Here is a 14282-nt window from a genome sequence, read left to right as displayed (position 1 = left end):
GAGGGGTGGAGGGGTGGGTGGGCATGACCGGTGCACTGGTGTGATTTTCCAAGCTTTTGTGTAATATAAATTATGAGGCATATCTATCTCTCCGGTATTGTAAAGTGCACCTCCTCGGTATCTGATCTGCAGGGCGGTGTGCAGTTTATTAAAAATGGAAGTCATTCTAAATGAGCCCATAATGCTCAACCCTTTCAGGAAATCTTAATGGATCCCAGCCTATCTCTGACAAGGTTAAACGCTTGAGGAGACAGCGAGAAACGCTAACAGACTAGATCATGGAGAGAGATGAATACTAACCAGCACACCGATTCAGCTGGAACACTAGACACTGTCATGAATGAATTCAGCGAGTATGTTTACATGCACCAGGCACTCCAGATATGAACAGCTAAAGAATATGTTTACTGCATAGCATAGCCTTTTTGTTATTGAATCTTTGTATGTATTGCTCTGAAGGATGAGACACAAAACCTGATTGAAACTTCTCCTGCAGCCCTGAAAGCTGAACACACTGCCATTGTTACTTTGCAGTGTGGTTTCCTTGATGCTGGCATGGTAAAGACGTTTCTCAAAACCACCGCACTGTTCAACTCCTATGCAATCAGATTCATGTCAATATAATAAAACAAATCTTCTTAAATATCAAACAAAATAAGAATTTGAGAGAGAATAAACTCACTGTAATAAAATAAGTCATCTCAAAAGTAAAACTCATCGCCCCAGAAGCACCTATGGTTTTTCCACTCAAATTTAGATGAAACCACCGACACTTCTGTATGACGCAAGCCTCGGTGGCTACGTTCCCATGGAAACCACACTCACATGGGTCCCACAAAAAATGGCAGCTACAGTTAGGCCTGCAGCGGTTACTGTGATGACGCAATCACATCATGCCCGTCGCTGAGCCAAGCTTATTACCGCGTCACTGCATTTGTTTTCTAGGCCTGTTGTTTATGTTCCAACTTCTGCTTTCAAAAGTGATGTGTGTTTTGTATAATTGTGTGGAGTTGTGATGCATGGATCAGCTCTAACACCAGTGGTGTAGTGGTTAACACTCGCCTCACAGCAAGAGGGTTCCTGGTTCAAGTCTAGGCTGCGGCCCTCCTGTGTGGAGTTTGCATGTTCTCCCCATGTCCAGGTTCTCCGGCTTCCTCCCACAGCCCAAAGACATGCACGTGTTAAGGTTAATTTATGACTCTAAAATGCCCGTAGGTGTGAATGGTTGTCTGTCTCTGTCTGTCCAGGGTCCTGTCCTCCTGCCCAATGTCAGCTGGGATTGGCTCCAGCTCCCCGTCGGGGTCAAGCTGGGGGCGGATGGATTTGCAATGTGGGCATTGTGTTCAGATGAGCGGTGTTTGGTCCGTATCTATAACAGAAGTCAACACTGAACAGAGAATGGAGGTCTGACAAGATCAGATTTGCGGAAATCTCACAAGATGGTTATGGTTAGGCATTAACCTTGAATGGTTAAGGTCAGACGGTTAGGATTAGGCATCAAATTCAAATGAGTAAGGCTAGTTTTTGCGAGTTTTCACAAATCTAGGGTTACCATCTAGACACAACCAGATCTCCGATGCTCGGTTTTGCCATAGACAGAAATAACACTGTTCATGTAATCACAATGCCCTCATTACCAAACCTGGATTGAAATGGGTAAAGTATCTCTTTTACTTTAATGAACAGACTACTACAGTAGTTAATGCATTGGAAAAAGTTAATTCAGGACCACATTTTAAACATCGGATGTGTAACTTATTTTTTTGTTACAGTTACCACAGAGGTGTGAATAGTGCTGAGTCCCCTAGGGGACATGGGAAGAAAACAAATTATGATGAAAAAAAGTCTAGTTTTGCGATATAATGCAATCAGAATCAGAAACTAACCGGTGTAGCATGAAAGCATGGTTGAATCATTTGTTATTACGATATCAATAGTATGTAGTGGAAAGTCCATTGAAGTACTGCGTGAAAGACTTTGCAAGATCTCGCAAAACCTTTGCGTTAACTCGCAAAGTTAAACTTTTTTTTCATCAAATTTTTTTTTATCCCATGTCCCGTAGGAGGCTCCATAGCATAGCTTCAGTAAATGTGTGTGGTAAGGAAAAACACTAGCTACAGTAACTTGGAAAATAGCTATGCACTAAATTTAGTAAATGTATTGTTTATCAAGCCCCAAATCAGACAAGAAATAGCTCATTAGCCCGGCAGCCCTTCTGCCTCACTCCCTACCTAGACTACTTTGCCAGGAGGAGAGCAGATTTGCAGTTCTGGTGACGGACCTTCAGTTAAAGGCTAAGCAACTTGAATTCAGCCAGTGCAAAGCCCAGCACTGGGGGTCTGATCCTGGACAGCCAGGAGATTAGACCTAGCACTGACCATAGCTCGTCTGTCAGAGGGAACTGTGAACATAAGGACATATTATCAAAAAAGTAAAAGACAGTTTACACAATTACATTACACGGTAAGTTTTACTTTTGAGATGACATTTTTTTTGCTTGAGTGAGTTGTATTCTCTCTCAAATTCTTATTTGTGTTTGTTATATTTAATCTTTTCACAGAGCTACATTTTGGATGATCTCCGTTCAGCAGAACACTTTTCTCTGTCCGGCATTCTCGCTGTATCTCCAGAGAAGTGGAGGAGCAGTCCAGCCTCCAGTATGAGCTGCCCTGCCGGCCTGCTGTTGCTGCTTCTGTTTCACCTCCACAAACCCTTGTTGTGGGAATTTTGGATATTTGTAATTCATAATCATAGTTTTGTCAGGTCAGACACAGATCAGTGTCTCCTCTGTCTCACATTCTTAATGGATAATGCAAATAACTAACTCATGATGATATATTGGCATATTTGTGCATCTGTGGCTGTGTTAGAGACCTTGTGATGAGAGAGGTTCAGAATGTTCAGAATTGTAATGTCTAAGGCATGTTTTTGTTTGGTCTAAAGACGTCACCCAACCAAGGCTATTCGCGTCCTGTCCCTCTCCCTAAAAGACTGTGCGAGATTTGGCAAATCGTCATTCCCTACTAGACTCTAACTTGTGAGGATGTGGGGATGAACGTATTTTTGTCTGCAGAGGAAAATGCTTTGGCAAAATAAACCATGGAGAAAAAGCTGATCCTGTTTGTTGATCTTTATTGAAGAATCCATTTCCACAACACCCTCAACATTCTTAACTGCACAAAATCCTTTTTAAACTACAGATAATCAGAGCAGCTAGACTGTTAGAGCACCATCCACGAGGTAGTAGATAGTAGGTAGTAAGAGTTAGTTAAGTGAACTATAAAATGCAAATGTTCTACCAAGATGATCTGTCCCTTCCCCTCCTATGCCCTTCAGATGACACCACTCAGTGGATAAATTCAGCCTCATTAACTCTGAATAACTCAAAGCAGAGGATGTATGGGACAGTTTCACACCATGAGATTGTTTGAATAATACAGTATCTTTGTTTGTTTGGTGAGGAGCGCCGTTCAAGTCTTTGGGATAAGCTGTTCATATGCATCTTTAATGTCATGCTCACACGTCCCCATGTATAATGAATAAATAGAATCTGGATATGCTCACAGACACCATGGGAAAAGTTTACATCCTGGCATGAAAGCACATCCTCAGAGTAAGTTTAGAGCTCCACGTAATTGGAATAAGATCCTGACCGGTCTTTTTATGAATATAATGTTGACATGCCCAAAGTCAAATGAATGTGCTTGATCTGAGGACATTTTCTTATATGATTTCTTGAACTCTGCTGTCAAAACGGCAAGATTTATTTTAATTGGGATCCAGATATTCTGAATTGGGGAATTATGTATTATGAACAAGACAAAAATATTCAAATCAAACTAATGTCTGCACAAGCAATCACTGAATATGTGTGATGCAGTGTGGATGTGTTTTTTAGACTTAGATAATGAAATTCAAAGGGAGAGCCGTTTGTAGCAAACTGTTCCTCTATTCACGAGGGTATCAGACATGTAGGCTGGGAATGGCCGGTCTGCCTTTTAGGACACAAGGCTTTCAAAAGGACAACCTGTCATGCATTATTATGTCTGTCTGTGATCTGGGTCAAGCCCTTGTAATGCATGAGTGCATTTACAGGCACGCAAGACTGACATGCAGCACACACAACCACCGTTTAAAGAGGAAATACCATTAGCTCTATTGTGGACTTGGCAACGCTTCTATTAACATCTACTAAATTGCTCTTAGCTGATGCATATGTGTACAGAGGCTATGAGAGCGCCTACAGCTATCACTCAAGCCTCACAGCAACAACACATGCATGGGTCACATTTGTGCTGAAACTGGCACAAGCCGCTGAAGGAGCCATGAAATGCATTCCTGCCCTTGTGCACAAACAGCAAAGCCTAGTAATTGAAATTGAGAGGCTTCATACGCTGGATGCAGGAGGAGTTGTTGTGTGTGGGTGGGTGGATGGGGATCTGGGGTGGAGGCTGGGAGGGGTGGGGTGATAATGCACAACGAAGGAAGAAATCTGTGTTGTGGTATCTTCATTATTCATTTAGTTCCTCCTCATGCACAGTTATTGTCCCTTACTTGCAGAGATGGTACAAACAGATACGCACTGCTCGTATGTCGCAAACTTTCCCAAAACGAGGATGAAGATATGATGTTTTAGTATTCTGTGTGTTCAGTAGCTTCTTTGCTTGACAGACTTGGCAAAGACCAATCTACCTGCACACTCCAGAACTTTTATACTATGAAGAAAATGTTGTGTTCATAACGGAAAAACAAAAACATTAATTTACAATTTATTCATTAGGAGACCCTGGGGCAGACCCAGAACACGGTGGAGAAATTATACAACTCATCTGTCTGGAAAGCCTCGAGGAGCTGGAAAATGTTGTTGTGGAGTCGAAGGTCTGGATGGAATCTTTTCGTTACAATTAACATGGCCGCTGTATTTATTTTGAGTAAATCGCACATACGTTGCTGCTGGGAATACCAAAATATTTTTAGTGCACCAAATGTGTGTGCATCCACTGAAAATAGTGCCCAACAAATGCACTATTTAGTCCTGTTTGGTATCTGCAAGAAACTACAGTGCCATACACACACACACACACACACACACACACACACACATATATATATATATATATATATATATATGTATATGGTGGTGTGAGCCCATCACAATGTCTAGTTTGATTTCAGAAGTCCAGTTAGCAAAGCCAACAGTAAGCTCGATTTCAGCAAAAGGTCATTTACTGTAAACGTTCAGGTTTAAAAGCGGGGACATCTGTTCCTCATGACCTTTTTGATCCTGTTGAGGTTCTGGCAGATGTTGACGGATGAGAAAGGTGTGACAGAAAATCCACAACAGCAACATCCAGAGCTGTTACCACATCTCGGCATGGAGCCATTAACTGCACCAGGGAGCTTGGCGCAGCTCTGACCTCCTTTCAAACTCTGGAGCCTTTCTGCCATAAAACCCATTTTACGTAAGTTAGTTGGAAATAAAGAACTGTATTGCACTTGTGATGCATTGCCCACATGCAGAGCAGATCACTGGATCAATAGCTACCCTCAGTTTCTCCCGCTGGGAGAGTGAGTGCTGTCACTGGCAATGGTAATGTTCCCTCAAATATCACTGTTTTAAAGGTGCCATTTCTACCTTAAAAACTACCATAAAGACCCTCTTTCGTTATTGAATTACATATAATATTGTTATACACATACCATTTTATATTAAATACATATTTAGCATCTACTGTTCCGTAATTGCTGACTACTTTGCTTAAGACTGAGGTTATTTCATGATTTCTCAGCTCAAACATTAATTCTTAAGTCATATAGCCTACAAATACCCTGGATAGTGCTCTGCTTTTTATTATTCAAGTCCAAAGCACTGAAGTTAAAGGAGATTAAAAAAAAAAAAATACAACAGAGCCACATCAAGATTTAGAAATACCTTAACAAGCTAAGTTAACATGTGAGTAGTGTCATGTTCTTCTTTATACAACCCATTAGCTAGACTAAGATGTTGGCCATTGTACTGTAAACCACAGATGCGTTGAATCTTAATATTCTGAACCACTGCAACAGGCATTTACTACTCGCTTACTTCACATTTTAGATCAATATTAAATCAAATAATAGGTATCGATCCATTCCAATTAGCCAATAGATGCTCTGTTAATGCACATATGAAATAAACAACAAATACAATTAAATACACTAATATGTAAGTATTGTATTGTATATAGTATGTATTTCTTTCATTTTGTTGAACATTTAAAATTAAAATGAGCGTACAAGGACCAACAGCCAAAAGAAAACCAAAGGTTGCATGTTGATGTGGAGAGAGAAACAACACTCCGGTGTGACGGCAGTGACAGCCGGCTTCTTGTCTTGTTTTCAAGTATACCAGAGATGACAGAGCCACATCACACATGATACTACGAACACACAGCACCACAGTGAATGTGGACAATGGTGAATATCCATCTTCCAGCAGCAGCCTGAACCTGCCTGTCGAGCTGTTAGCTGAGCAGTGTTGAGTCTGATGGATGTTTTGTTGGTGGGCTCTGATTCAGACCTGTCAGACTGTGCTGAGGGCTGAGATGTATCAGCACTTCTTTGAGCTCTGTTTACAGTGTCATATTTTTCCTTTGCTTTCTCTGACCGTCACTATTTTTCTGACTGCTGGGCTCCGAGAAACCCCAGAGCCGGAAAGCGTGTTGTGTTGCTATGACAACCGGCTACTGTGAGTTGTCATGACATTAGCTGCCCTTGGCCTGTCCTTAAAGCACCCCAGGGTGCTGATGTAAAGACTCAAAGGGGACATATTTGAAAAACTGACTGCTTGTCCACATAAATTTGGTTGTCTGAAGTACCTACCAGCCCACAGACTGTGAAATAAGACACCCCAGTCAGTTTTTATGTTGGCTGCCTCGATCAGAAAACATGGGATTCAACAAGCCGCTCAGATTTGGTTCTTCTTCCTCTGTCACATGAAGGCTCGTTAGAAAATATCTACAGGGGCCAGCGCCGGATGTCAGGCCCCTTCTGCTGTGTCTGCTCACTATTTTGCAAGGCACTGTTGGCGCCAAGACAAGTGCGTTTGGTTTAAAGAAATACAAACAAGCAAAAGAGCGTTCCACAGGAAGTGGACCGCAAAAAACGGTTTATATTTGGGAAACAAATACCGTTAAGTGAGTGGTTAGGTTTAGGTAACAAAGGGCAAATGTTAGGATTACGCATCAAAGCGACTTGGTTCGGATTACAAAAAAGGTTGTGGTATCTCCGTGACATGAGCACCAATGCAGGGACACAAACTCTAAGAGATGATTTGCAGTCTTATACTATGCCTGCTTTTAATATGTGGAAAAATGAAAGACTTGACAGAGGGTGGGTATAGTACAAGTATGAACCTGAAAATGAGCATGATATGGGACCTTTAATGGAAACTGGAAGCACTGACACTAGTTCTGAACTGGAAGATGCTGTAACTGTAAGTTAACAAACCATCATGCCTGTAGGGGAGCAAAAAAAAAATAAACACCCTTGTGCTTTTTTAGACTAATATATATGAGGAGAGAAGATTTCCTCTTAACACACTCTCCCTCACCCCCCCAAAGATATGCATCTGTGGTGATTTTGTCTCCAGTATTTCTGTCCCGTATGTTGTTGGACGGAGGAAGTCAGCTCAGTGGTGTGGAAAATTACATCATTAATTGGGAATCATCAACAAGGAATCTTTGATAAGTAATTTAGCGAGTCTTCAGAGGTTGTGGGGGATGAGCCTTATGCTAAGAATAACTCAACCATCTACAGTCTATTAAAGGATAAGACTGGCAGTACTCTGTGTTTTTGTTATTTTCAAGAAATGTTGTTTAAAAGAACTCAACAATGCCTCCAGTCTGTTTCTCCATGTTCTCAGATTTACCAACCCTGTGTGTGGCTCTCAGCCTCAAGTCCATTCATTCCTACTGAATACATAATGATTTACTTTCATTTTTAGTAGGAATCAAAGAGGGATAAGTTGTTGGGGACTGTTTAAGCGGATTAATACACATTTAATGTGAGTATGTCCAACAGCAAGATGGTGTGTGTGGGACTGACTGAAAACTACGGTGATGGAAGAACAGTGCAACAGTGCGGCTCACTGATGCTATGGAGCTCTATGGCAAAGAGGAATAACACTTATTAGGCTTTAACTACACAAACTATTTCTAAGGCAATTTGTTATTGCTTTTGATCTTTTAAGGGGATTTATTGTAAAAGAGAAAAAACACAATGAAGCAGTGCCCAAACACCTCTTTAACCCAGAGATTCTCTCCCCTTTTCTTTCTCTTCCTCTCTACGTCCGTCCTGCTGTGCCAGCCTGCCCTGTGCCAAGAATGCTTCACATCTGCCTCCGCAGGGTACGAATGATGGCTGCAATGTGGATTTAAGATTGTGCACCTCTGTAAATATTTACTTGTGCTTTGGCGAGTCCTGTTGGGTCACTCTGTATGACAAAACAGCAGGAGGGCTGACTCTCGACAGTAACCCCCCTCCCACACTGCTGGTCCTTTACCCTGGCAAAACCAGCAGGAAGAGGATCCCAGAAACACTGAAGTCGGAGAAACAAGGACAGCCCTAATAGATGAGACCAACATCCCTTTTATAATTCAATTAATTTACCCACAAGGACAAACAAATTATACTGAGCAGTTAGGATTCATTAGTGAGCAGGTCATGTCATTTAAGTTTAATTTGACAGCTGCTTTGGGTTTAATTGTGGTCTGACGCGTTACTTCTAGTCTAAATGACTGCTATCGTGCTGTAATGGATCACTACCTCCTGCAGTACGGTTAGATGCTTTATGAATAGGACAAAGTGATATTAAAGTCTAAAATTAGAATTTGAACTCTTCCCTTCTTTCCGAGCTTTTTTATCACCAGTCTACAAAGTGTATTTCATTTTCTCTCTGTTTAAGTGCTAATTGACTCGGTTCACCCATTTATTGCTTATTGTTTGTGTCTGTAATGTGTAGAAAAGGCAGCGGGCGGAATGGTTTCAATGAAATGTGTTAAATTGAAATGTCTATATAAATGACAACGACACCCCATAGAAAGCTGATATGGTGGAAAAGCTGACAGTGTCATGGTTCTCACAAAAACCCATTTACTTTCACGTGACTGGGAAAATCTTCCTGCGTTTATAAGCAGCCATCTGAACATTACAGTTTCTCCGTTTTTTATGTCGCTGTTTAAAATTGGTTGATGTGATAGGTAGGGAGATTTCCACTTCAGTTCTTTAATCTTTATACTGCAGTAAATATGAAATATGAAACATCTGAATATGTAAATGTGTTTAAGATGAAGGAAGCGTCGAGCGGTTCATAGTAAAAGTGGCAGTGAAACGGTCCACTGTTGCAGGCTTTACACACTGTAAGCTCAATGTATTATCCACAAATTATCCTGTGATTGGGTTTTATGAGGTACATGTGGTGGGTCTTGAGGGTTTTTGTGGCAATTTACTGCAATGATTTATACCTTTTTTCTATTACATTTCTGGGTTTGCCTAAAAGGGTGTGACAAAAAAAAGAATCAAGAGACACTCATCCAAAAACTTGCTGTATCCCCCTCTCTACAGTGATGGGCTTCTGTGGAACCTAATGTTCCTATTCAGGACTGACATCACACTGAAGATCAGACTCTTCAGTGTTACCGTTATTCTTCATCAGACGAACGACTGATGGAAATAGTTCAGTGACATGTTGTACATAAGAGGTTTTCCAGAGGTTTTGTCTTTGCATCTGGGCTGAATGATCATGTCTTTGATTGTATTAGAAGAAGACAGACAAGGCCCCTGAGAACCTATTTTCTAAAGCAGCTTTTTACTTACACACTATTTTCTGCCAACATTCAGTTTTGGCGATTTCACTTGAGAGATTTATATCTGTGTTGTTTTCTTTCTGTGCACTTGAATTAAAAGTACTGCAAATTGCCTGCACTCCCACCCAAGTTATTCTTCTTTGCCTAGTCTGAGGATGACATTCTACATTCCTTTTTTTCTTTCTTTAGGTTTCCGGCTAGATTGAGGGTCAGGTCACATTAACATAGCGTGTGTTGTCGACCCAGTGATATCATTTAGTCTGTAATTACTGGAGAGACTTGCCAGATGAGCCAACTCTTTGCCAATTTTGTGTGGTTTTACCACTGACATGTGTGACTAGTGACAGATGCAGCTTATTAACTAAAGTGCACATGATCATTTTCATGTGCTATTTGTGTGTCTGCTCTTTGGTTTGGACTCTTTTCCCTGAGGAGACAGAACCCAACGTCACATCGACTACTCGTCCATGGTTCATTATTGGTAGAGTCAGCTTCATGCTCCAAGTGTCTCTGATTTCACCTAGAATATAATATCTTTATTTCTCCTTCTCCAACACAGTTCTCTGAAGCAGGGCCCTGTACACAGTATATCTTGTTTTTCTTCTTGCACTCAAAATTCCTTGTTTCTTTAATTAGTGTTTCTCTATTATAAATGACCAGTTAGCCACACAGATTTGTTACATTCATTGTCAGGCCCCTGTGGCTTTGACTCTCGCACTCCCACTAATGGTCTTATTAATGCTTTGCTGTAATGTTGGCTATCCAGGAACTTAAGCTTATTCTAGCATTACACAAAATGCAATTTGCCTTAAGAACTTAAAGGAGCAGTGCATTGGATTTAAGGGGCTCTATCAGCAGACATACAATATAATATTCATAATTATGGTTTCATTATAATAACCTGAAACTAAGAATTTGTGTCTTTTCGTCAGCTTAGAACTATACCAACATAAGGGACGGGTCATCTTCCACAGGGCCCGTCATGTTGCACCTCCATTTTCTACAGTAGCCCAGAACGGACATATTTACGATACCTGATGGCCACCATAAGGATTGGTTGTAACCTCGCTGCTAGATGCCACTAAATCCTAAACACTGCTCCTTTAGGCTAAATGAGTTAAAGGCTCAGTAGGGAGCTTATTTTTTGGCAGTATTAGGCAAAAACTTCCATAATAACCTTTGGGATAATGTAAATGAAGTGATGTGAGAGAAGATCAGACCCCTGCGTCTCTCCTCGGCTCTGATTTCAGCCTTCAAAGAATTTCCCCCGTGACGGAAGACTTTGACCAATCACAGAGCAGCTGAGAGAGCGAGCCCTGTGATTGGCTGTTCTACTAAAGCAGATGCGCGTTCCCATCTCGGTGGAAAGTGACGGAGTGACGCGCAAGCAGACTGATACAGGTGACATATGAGTAAAGTTATTTATCCATTTCAGTCACCCCGGCCGTCCAATGAACTAATTCAGTACTGTTCAGGATTGCCTAAATATAAATACCATTTACTATCATGTGTTTAAAAAAAGGATTTTCTTACCTGTGACATTATAGAGGATAACAGGGACTGCATCAGATGCCCGCGCTTTTCTGGTGGGAAGAACATGGGTCAGAGCTGAAGATGAGACCCTTGTAGACTCAATAATTACCTTTTTTTCCTAGGTTTCCTGCCCACTCAGCCTTTACTGTTAATCCGGATTGTTTTTAATGGTTGGTTTCTGCATGACGATGGCAAATAGGTGAATGCAGGAGAGGACACAGTCCAGGAAGATGCATTTAAGATTTCACTGACAGGCCTTGATCCAGGTTTCTTTTCTCCATTCTGACTTGTTCCTGTTTCAAATTGCCACCAAGAGCTGCATCGATACGGCACTTTCATGTTCCGGATGGAGAGGCGTGTTTGGGCGCCAGCTGCTACAGTTCAGCTGGCTGTTTTTCCTGGGTTTCCTGACATAAGTCGTTTGGTTCGGTCATTAAGGTTTTGTATCTTGCCTCACGCGCTTTCCAAAAAGTCAATAACAACCATTGTAGCTGTTCTGAGGCAGCAGTATGAGTGTAATCAATGCCAGCTTTCTCACCAGTGTTCACAGCTTATAAGGACTCAGAAGTTAAGGAAACACAGGCGTAAATACACCTTTGGCCTTAAAAGACTCTGTTTGTGGTAAATCACTCCTTAAACAGGCTGGAAACCTGTTTACAAGAAGAGAAGTGAAACACATTGGTAAGAGTGAATTATTACACAGTCCCAGCGTTGATTAAATGACAGCAGAGACAAACCAAACAATCCTTCACTCCTCTGCATTGCATGGTTTACAGCCTGACCCGACGTAAATATCACTGTCGGCTATCTGCTGAAGCTTCTTATAAATAAGCAGGATGATAATGATTACTGAACAGTAGAGCAAGTAGATAATGACAGAGCAAGCTAAAAACCCATCATTAAAACAAACAAAAAACTTAAATGTGCATTAAAACCAATGGTGATGGCGTTAACGTTTGCGTAAGCCTTGCAGAAGTTGTAGTCAACTGTATACTGTAATATAACGTCCATATGCTCCTTCTCGCTCCCCCTCGTTCTCACTATCTGCTTCTCTCGTTTTCCCACTGGGTGGAGGAGCTATAAATTAAAGTGGGGAATTACTGCTAACTGTTGGAATAAATTAAGGCGCTTTTGCGTCTGTAAACACCGTCTGACTGCGTAATTACACTCCCACTCCCACTGAGACGCCATGGAGAGGGAGGATAAGGAATAAAATGCACCATAGATGGAGAGCAGTGGCAGTGGGTGAGAGAAAGGATGAACAAAGTGTCACAAGGGGGTCAGATATTAGATTCACTCCTTTGCTGAGTCCTGGACGCTGACTGGGCACTCCTACAGATTGCAGTATGGGGAAAAGGTGACTTTGAACATCACAATCTCAATCACCATATTGGTCATTACATCTTAATGGTATCAAGCAAACGTATCCCTCTAAACTAACATCTTTGTGTCACTACCGATACACTGTTCACTGTTATTGGGCCTAATTGGACCCATCCAGTCTGACGCAGTTTCTGATGTTTCCGTGGTGCTTTTTCATGGGAGATTGCCACCGAAGTGAAAGCAGAGTTCATTTACAGAAGTCTAAGAATCTACGAGTGGAATTTCCTATTTATACATGGGAATTGACATGTCTAATTAGTATACAAAAGTGATTTTGATAAGAAGAAGCACAAAGAATGTTTGGTCGCATGAGCGGCTCAGGTGGTAGTATATAATACATTAAAAATGGAAATGAACTTTTACGGCATAATTTGGAATTGTTGAAGCATGTCCTTTTACTGTGAAGGACTGAATTATAGTCCCCGATGTGTTGGCAGTGTCCGATTAGGGCCAAGGGTAGCGCACGGCTAATTCACTGGTGTCAGCGTCTTTTTGACGACTCTTGTAAAGACAAAGCTAGAGTAGGCAGTTAAAATGATATTTGGTTAGAAAGCTAAGAAGTTAGACTTACGCCATTTAAATTAAAACATTGGTAGGTTCACGGTCATTTTGACACAATCACTATACTGTAAACCTTTTCTATGGGGTCACCTGCAGTCTCCAGCTCAGCCCTGATACATTAAGTATTGGAGCCCTTTAACCTTGTGAATTTTCTTCTGAACAAAAAGGTATTGAAGACCACTCAACACTGAAGCTCACTCAACCTGCAGTCTTATTACAATACAACCATGTTAACGGACAATTAAATTTAGCAACACAATAGTTCAATGGATGGATTGAAAGGCTCTTTATCAAAAAAGGATCTTAACAGCCAGCAATAAAGAGAAACCAGATACACACAGCCTAAGTGTATAGCAAAGTACAGAGGTAGCCTGTATTATAAAGACCAGGGGCCCCTTCCATAAAGTGAGGCTACCAAATCAGCCAGGCTTAGTATTGTTCGTCTGATACAGTTCCATAAAGCAAATTCAACATAGTTCAAGCTCAGTTACTATGGCAACTAATGTGGGGAAATTAGTTGGATATACTTCATGGACTGGGTTATTTGGTAAGTGTGCTTTATGGAACAGGCACTGGGAACATTTAATTAGCGCATTTAAAAACTTGAACACTTCAATATACAGCCAAATAAATGAAGGACAGAGTCCGTAAAGCTCAGCTTACCTTACAATACCAAAGCTGTAAAAGTCAACAGTCAGCCTGTAGAGCCACTGAAATGTCCGGACCTGCCACCATGACACTGATTGGACCTATTGATGACTTGCATGCTGACAGCTCCTCTGTCTACGGAGCGTGCACCTCAACTCTGGTGTCACACAGTCTGCCAGGGCCATGCACCTTTGTTAGGCATCAGTGAGAACTACAAGCACACCTACTTACCCCCCAACCAGGACATAAATATCATCAGTCACAACATCTTTATGAAATTGTGGCAGCTTAATGAAAAGGTTGGAGTTCTGC

This window comes from Echiichthys vipera (assembly GCF_963691815.1).
Source record: "Echiichthys vipera genome assembly, chromosome: 14".
NCBI classification, from domain to species: Eukaryota; Metazoa; Chordata; class Actinopteri; order Perciformes; family Trachinidae; genus Echiichthys; species Echiichthys vipera.
This window is presented reverse-complemented; position numbering follows the sequence as displayed.